Source organism: Cibotium barometz, chromosome 21 (genome assembly GCF_041138505.1).
Source record: "Cibotium barometz isolate CiBa-2024 chromosome 21, ASM4113850v1, whole genome shotgun sequence".
In the NCBI taxonomy this organism is placed as follows: Eukaryota; Viridiplantae; Streptophyta; class Polypodiopsida; order Cyatheales; family Cibotiaceae; genus Cibotium; species Cibotium barometz.
The window spans coordinates 16,418,936-16,426,793 of NC_141066.1; positions in this window are offsets into that span (position 1 = coordinate 16,418,936).

Below are 7,858 nucleotides of genomic sequence, written 5' to 3' on the forward strand. Positions count from 1 at the left end.
TGTGTCAATGCATGAGAGAGAGAGAAAGCAAGAGAGAGAGAGAGAGAGAGAGAGAGAGAGAGAGAGAGAGAGAGAGAGAGAGAGAGAGAGTAAGTGTCAGTGGAGAACCAACCTGGGTAGCAAAGTTGGAGCTGTAGGATGTAGCTGGGCAACTTCCTCTAGGTAGAGAGCACAAAATATGCAAAATGCAATCTACTTGTAGTAGATGAAAATTCTTTGGACTCTAAAAACGCTAGGATAGAGGAAAATTTGCATAAAGTCCAAAATTCAAAAAGCTGAAGGAACATGGGGAATGCACAGAGTGACACGAAATATGAGAAAACCTTAAAACTAAGAGGGGTTGATGGAACATGGATTTTTGGAAAAATACACTGATGGAACACGGATATTTGAGAAAAGACATTCGCATGTTTCCACCTTACATGCAAATTTGTTTTATTTTCACCCTAGACACACAAATAGTATAGTACACGCTTTTGCCAATAGCATATAGACCCTCTCATGCTTTCACCCAATACAAAAATACTCAACGGTTGGAAAGGAAACTTGCTTTACATCTTAGGTGATGTGCTGGATGGAAATAAAACGTGTTGTATTGATAGATCCATACATTTCAAGGGAAGAACTAATGTGCGCTATGTCTTCGCACCAAATTTACCTCCATGGTTTTCAAAACCCACAAAGAATGTACCTTAGGAAGAATTTTTGTATATTTTTATATAGGCATTAAGAGGTTAGAGAGGAACTTTTGGCCAAGTATGAATTTTTTCTATAACAACTACATAGTTATATATATATATATATATATATATATATATATATATATATATATATAACAACTACATAGTTATATATATATATATATATATATATATATATATATATATATAACAACTACATAGTTTTATATATATATATATATATATATTCAAGGTGTTTTTCAACATCACCATTTTATGAGATCGACACCACCATTTTTCAGAATGTTTTTCAACACCACCATTTTATGAGATCATGAATGTCTCAATTAGTGTCTTATAAATAGATTTGGAAAGGAGTGTGAATTGCACATATATGACTCAATGTTTTATTAACACCACATATTTTTTAAGATTCTCAATGTCTTTAGAATAAGACTATAATCTTAGCAAATTGTGTGCTCTGTGTAAAACTCATTGTAACAAGTTGACCCATTACCAATGTTTGTCCAACATTATATACTCAAAAAAATTGGGTCTGGAAGATCTCATCATACTCGTATACATGTCACTAAAACCGTCAGTATGTATGTTGGTATATACGTTGACAATAGTAGACATTGTTATCGATAATATTTTTTATGTTTTATTTGTTAAAAAAAACAATAATGGCTTCATCAAGTCTGGATAATTATATCAACATTCTATATGCTCAAAAAATGTTGGTATATCCATCAAGAACTATGACGTATACATTGAAGATTATACCAACATTGGAAAATATATATCGGAAACTAATGAATATATTGACACTTATACCGACACTGATAATAATAATAAAATTTGGGTAGAATGGGACAGATTGGGCCATAATAGCCCAACCTCTCCTATTTAGCACTAGAATGGTTCTCGTAGGAGGTATAGAGAGAGATAAATATCATAAAAATTACACAAATTAATATCAATTTTATTACTTTATGCATAAATATTTGTACAAAAAGTTATGAGTTATACTGTTACAATAAACATGAATATTTGTATATGAAAAATGTGACCTTTTGTTACAATAAACACAAGCTCTATAAGTACAAAAAATATATGTATAAGAGGATTGGCTTGCCCTATTCGTTTTCACCATCCACAAATTCTCCCTCATTGTTTTCTCTTCCATGTCATTGCATGGGTCTTCAAGAATTCCCTGCATACAGTGACAGTGAATATAAGGTTTATAGTTCAAAACCATAACTTAATGATGCTTGTAATGTTGAAATGGTAACATCCCATTATATATTTACATATTTGATAACATGTTCCAATTTAGCTTGTGGCTTTTCAGGCTCCATCTTGTGAAATAAATCCATGCTTCCATGAGACTACTTATAGTAGTACTCATCTTATGTGTAGCCACGGCTGACTATATCCCTCTACACACATGGATTATGTTGAGATATAGTAGTACTCATCTTATGTGTAGCCACGGCTGACTATATCTCAACATGGATTATGTTGAGATATCAAGCTCAACCAGTGCTACGGCGACGGACATTGATGACCCGCCTGGGTGATAGCTTCCGCACTTATGTCACTCACATGGTTGGTGAGATAATGGTTAATATGCCGCCAACGGATGACAGGTTGTATAACAACCACTTTGGAGTATTAGAGTTATGGTATAGTTATAGCGCTAGCTCTCATATAGTCGGGTTCACACTATAGATTGACCAATTTGTATGTTGTAAGAGAGTACTTTCCCTTTATGTATGTACTCTTATCTTTTAGTTATGTTGTTGTAGTAGAGAAGAGAATAAGATAGAAGAAAATTCAGCCATCCATCTCTCTTGTGTCTTGCACTCTTTTGTGTGTGTGTGTGTGTGTGCTTTTGCAAGGAACTCAAGCTCTCTCTCTCCCCCACATTCTCTTTATGGTATTAGAGCTTCGGTTCGTGTGAGAGCTAAGGAGGCAAGCAAGAGGCAAGAACAAGCAAGAAAGGAAGCGGTACACGGGTAAGAGCACCACCATCTCTTTCCCTTCTTAGTTTAGGTACAACACCCCTTGGTAGCTCTGGGAGCTACACATCTTCGATTGAAGAGTTGTCTTCGTAGGCTTGGAGGTACTTGTGTGGTATATATGTGAAGTCAACCACAAAGACAACTACACCAATCAAAAACTATTACAAACTGGCACGAAATTGACGCTCCTACCACTTGGCACCATGAGAATGATATATGTAGTCAAAGACAAAAGATATAAATATGCTCATAAACTCACCACGTGTACTAAATGGTGCTCCATTTGCTATAATCTTTTTGATTGCCCATGTGTCACATACTCATGCTATCGCCATGTCACCACTTCGACCACCGAGGAATCCTCCTCCCACAAGTGAAGCATGGCCAGGCTACCACATGAGGTACATGTCGCCATGCATAGGCCATCCCATGGTAGATGGCATCCTCCGTCTCTGTGGGCATAATAGTGAGTGTATAAAATCCCTTAGGCTGTAAGGCACCACCCCAATGCCCGCCGACCAAGCCACAAAAGACATCATACGAAATCTGAAATCCAACATGGTACCTACAAAGACATGTGTCATGCTACCTCAAGTAGTGCACAAACCAAGGCTTGCAAGCCTTGAATGAATGCTGGCTGATGGGCGATCTCAGGGTGTGAAGACCTAAACTAAAATTACAACTCTATCTATGTCATCTAAGAAAGCAAGCCCCGTGCACTATACTCCCCCAACCTATGTCTCAATGCCTTCTTGTCCTCTGGTGATGCACGACAACGCTCCTCCCAAAACCTCTCTATCATCGCCCTCATCTCAAGGTCTAGTAAACGACTACATCTAGGTGCACAACCAATACTAGCCCATAGAGCACCCTTAACCCCACTCTTCAAGCTCTGTCTCCTCATAAATCCTACCTCCTAAAGTGGCTGCTAACGATGAATCTAAAGTATGCAAGAAGTGGGGTGATGAGTACCTAGTAGGACACTTTACTAGAAAAAATTAATGTAAGCGCCAGTTTAGCACAGTAGCCAATCCATCTGATTACATCTTACTCTTGAGTGTGCTATAGGACTATCTTAAGCTCAGTAGCACATAAACACCGGCCCTCCTCGAACACCGGCCCTCCTCGAACATGGGCTGCAAATTGTGGAAGTGGTGGTACATTGTGGAAGTGGTGGTACATTGTGCCATGTGTGAGTGCCATACACATGTAGCACACTAGACTATGATGCCACATCGAGGTCAACAAAGTACTTGTTGAAGATAGCAATGGTTTGTGCACCAACTCATGAGCGATGACACGAGAGGGTGGAGTGGCAAGCACATTGACAATGTCATCAACATTGCTAAAACAAGGAGTTGTGGCGGGAAGCGCATTTTGCACCACTTCGAGGAGGAGTGGCATTAAGCTCATGGGCTGCACTAAATGGAAGAGTGTTGAGCTCACAAGAGTCGCCCAAGAGAGGCGAGGCAAACTCAAGCGCCTCACCCGCCGAGGGCGGAGAGGCACCGGGTAGAGGATTTGCAAGCTCATGGGAGGCGCTCAAGAAAGGCATGGCAAGCTTGGAGGGTGTACCCAAAGATGGAGAAGTTCCCAATGGAGGAGTGGCTAGCTCATGGTGGTGGGTGACACCCAAGAGAGAAGTGCCAAACTTGGAGGGCATACCAAAAGGTGGAGAGACACCAAAGATAGGAGTGTCCATGGACCTCATGGGCAATGCTCGGCGGTGGAGTGGCAACCACATGGGAAGCATGTAAGGGAGAAGTGGCAAAAGGCTCAAAATGGTGTGGAGAAAGAATTGTGGGAGAATGAGGAGGAGAAGGAGGTGGAGCAAGGTCATGGGGAAGAGATGGAGAATGGGTGGGGAGAGGAGATGACACCTCATCAATCAAGCTTGTCATGCACTAGAATGCTCGAGCCCTTGCTTTGCGCTCACAATCTCTTCTCCTCTGATCCTCTATGCGAACCCTTGTTGCTAAATAAGGTGGATTGGGGGATCTTGTTGCCTATTACTTTTTCTACTCCTATGACTTTGTGAACCCATGCTAAGAGGTAGGCAAAAAGAGATTTAGCATAAAATTGAAGATAATTAAGATTAAAGTAATACCCGAATAAGATTAACATATGCGTATAATCGAGCCAGCTCCAAAGTTAATGAAGCTTAAAGAATGGGAGTGACTCGCAAAATTAGGCTATATATACTAAGCCAATTAGCATTTCATTGGTTAAATTAGATTATGAATAAATTCTGGATTTTTGTCAATTTATCTAATCTTTTTAAAGACAATGATAATATTTTAAAAGAAAATACTAAAAATTTATTAAAAGATAATGATAATTTTTTTAAATGCTTCTGCCCATTTGGTGAAATATTCCATGGCCACGATCACATATCAGGCTGGTGATGGATAGGCCGCTGGACTAATAGGTCCAACAAAATCTATTCCCCATTTTTCAAAGGGTTTTCTTACAATAATAGGGGTGAGCAGCATCTTGTCCCTTTGTTGTGGGATAGCAAAACGCTGACATTCTTCGCACCTTTTGACAAATTCTATGGCGTCTCCAAACAACGTGGGCCACCATAATCCTGCTTGAAGTACCTTGCGAGCAAAATGCCCCCTGTTATCCCTGAGAATGAGCTTCATCCAAAGGTGCCCCTGTTATCCTTGAATGAGATTCATCCAATGTCGTGAGGACGAACTCATCTTCTCGCACACATCTTCTTAGAACATTGTCTTTGCCCAGCTTATATAGTTCTCCCGCAATTAATTGATAAGGTGCAGCAAGCTTGATAAGCCGCCACATTTATCTTTGTTCAAGGGTGTTTCTGGCGAAAAACCATGAGCTAGATAATCAGATATCTCCTCGCTCCATGTGGGTATCATGTCCAACTTGAACAAGCAAGCATTAGGGAGATCATCTTCAATGCCCGTTGTTGGTTCCCCGTTTGGAATTCTTCACATATGATCGACTAACACATGTTGTGCCCCTTTTCTTACTATAACTGTAAAGTTGAGTTCCAACAGTAATAGCAACCATTGTGTGATTCTTCTTGTGGTGCAAGTCTTATTCACTAGGTACAATAAGGCTTGATGGTCCATGAAGAATACGAATTTGTTGGCCAATAGGTAGTGTCGATACTTCTTGAAAATGTAAACCATGTCCAATCCTTCTCTCTTTGTGGTGGTGTAGTTCACTTCTACATCATTTAATTGACGACTAGTGACGCAGACTGGATAGTCCAATTTGAACTCACCGGGTTGGGCTAGTACGCATCCAACAGCAAATTTTGATGCATCAATATGCACATGAAATATGAGGTCCCAATTGGGGCGTCATAGAATTGGCATGCTAGTCAATGCCTACTTCATTCGATCATATGCTTCCTGGCATTCCTCAGTCCATTCAAAGACAATGAGTAGCTTATACAATGGCCTCGTGATTTCAACATAGAAAATTATGAAGCGACGGTAATATCCAACGTGGCCCATAAATCTTTGCACACCTTTGTAATTAGTGGGTAGTGGGAGCTCCAATATCAACCTAACTTTGCTATCATTCGTGGATATACCGTTCTTTGAGATAATGTGTCCCAATATCACACCATGTTTGACCCAAAATTGGCACTTTAATACGATATAATCGGCATCACTCGAACACCTTCCCTAAACAAGCCAGATGGTCCACCCATCGAGAGTGTGCACACAGATCATCAATGAATACCTCCAACCACTTCTGCAAGTAGTCTTTGAAGGTTGTGCATATCAATCATCATTGGAATGTTGCTGGGGCATTGTTGAGACCAAAGGGCATGACTTTGTATGTAAATGTCCCCCACATTGTATTGAAAGTTGTCTTATGTTGGTCTTTTGGTGCTATGGACACCTAATTGTAGCCAGAGAATTTATCCAAGAAAATGTAAGCTTCTTCACACCAGCTACTCTCTCTAAAACATGTTCCGTATAGGGTAATGGGTAATGGTCTTTCCTAGTCTCTGCGTTGACCTTTTTAAGATCAACACATATCCTAAGTTTCCCATTCTTTTTTGGCACTATTACAATTGGTGACAGCCAATCCGTGTGCTCAGATGAAATCCGTAGCCAATGAGCTTGTCTATTTCCTCCTTTACAATCGCTGCATACTTAGGATTCATCTGGTATGGTTTCTACCTGGTTAGCCTTGATCCTTCCATGATTGGAATCGTATGTTGCACTACCTCAAGTGGTACACCCTTCATCTCCTTGTAGTTCCAGGAGAAATAGTCCTTAAATTCCTTAAGGAGGGCAACGAGCTCATCTTATTCAGCCGAAGTCAAGTCCTTAGCAATGAATACGGGTCAAGCTTCCTCCCCTAGTCCCACAATATCAACTTCCTTAACTTCGGTCGGGCCAGCGTATGATGTGGATAGCCCATCCTCAAGTGGTACACCCTTCATCTCCTTGTAATTCCAGGAGAAACAGTCCTTAAATTCCTTAAGGAGGGCAACAAGCTCATCTTATTCAGTCGAAGTCAAGTCCTTAGCAATGAATACGGGTCAAGCTTCCTCCCCTAGTCCCACAATATCAACTTTCTTAACTTCTGTCGGGCCAGCGTATGATGTGGATACCTCATCCTCCTTAACCCTTGTTGCCGTTAGTCGGACCACTTTCCATTCGTCAACAGTGTAGGTTTTGAAGTGGTCTGGTATACTGAGAGCAAGTCTAGTTTATCCTCATTCTCGCCTTTTGTTTTAGCCATGACTTTTCTAGCCTCACGTTTGGCTTTTGCCAAAGCTTTATTCTGTTTTCGACGCCTAGCTTTTGTAAGCTTAGGTGTTTCTGGATCTAGAAGGGTGATTGTCTCCTTGTGTTCTCCTTCCAATGATATCTTACTTAATTCTTCACCCCAATCCTTGGAAAACTCATCGTGTACCTTAGTGGCCTCAAGGTATCTCAACCACTAGGCATCCGTGAGTTTTCTTCGTAATAGGGCATTTTGTCAGGCAATATGTCGTTTCTGTTTTCGCCATCTTCTGAGGCGTTGAGCATTGGTAGGGCCTTGTGTTACAGTCCCTTCTATGGTAGAGGTCTCCTCTTCTAATTCTTCATCAATGGTTTGACAATTGACCATACTGTTTCCTCTTCTTCCTTTTGGAATTTTCCACCATGGTTT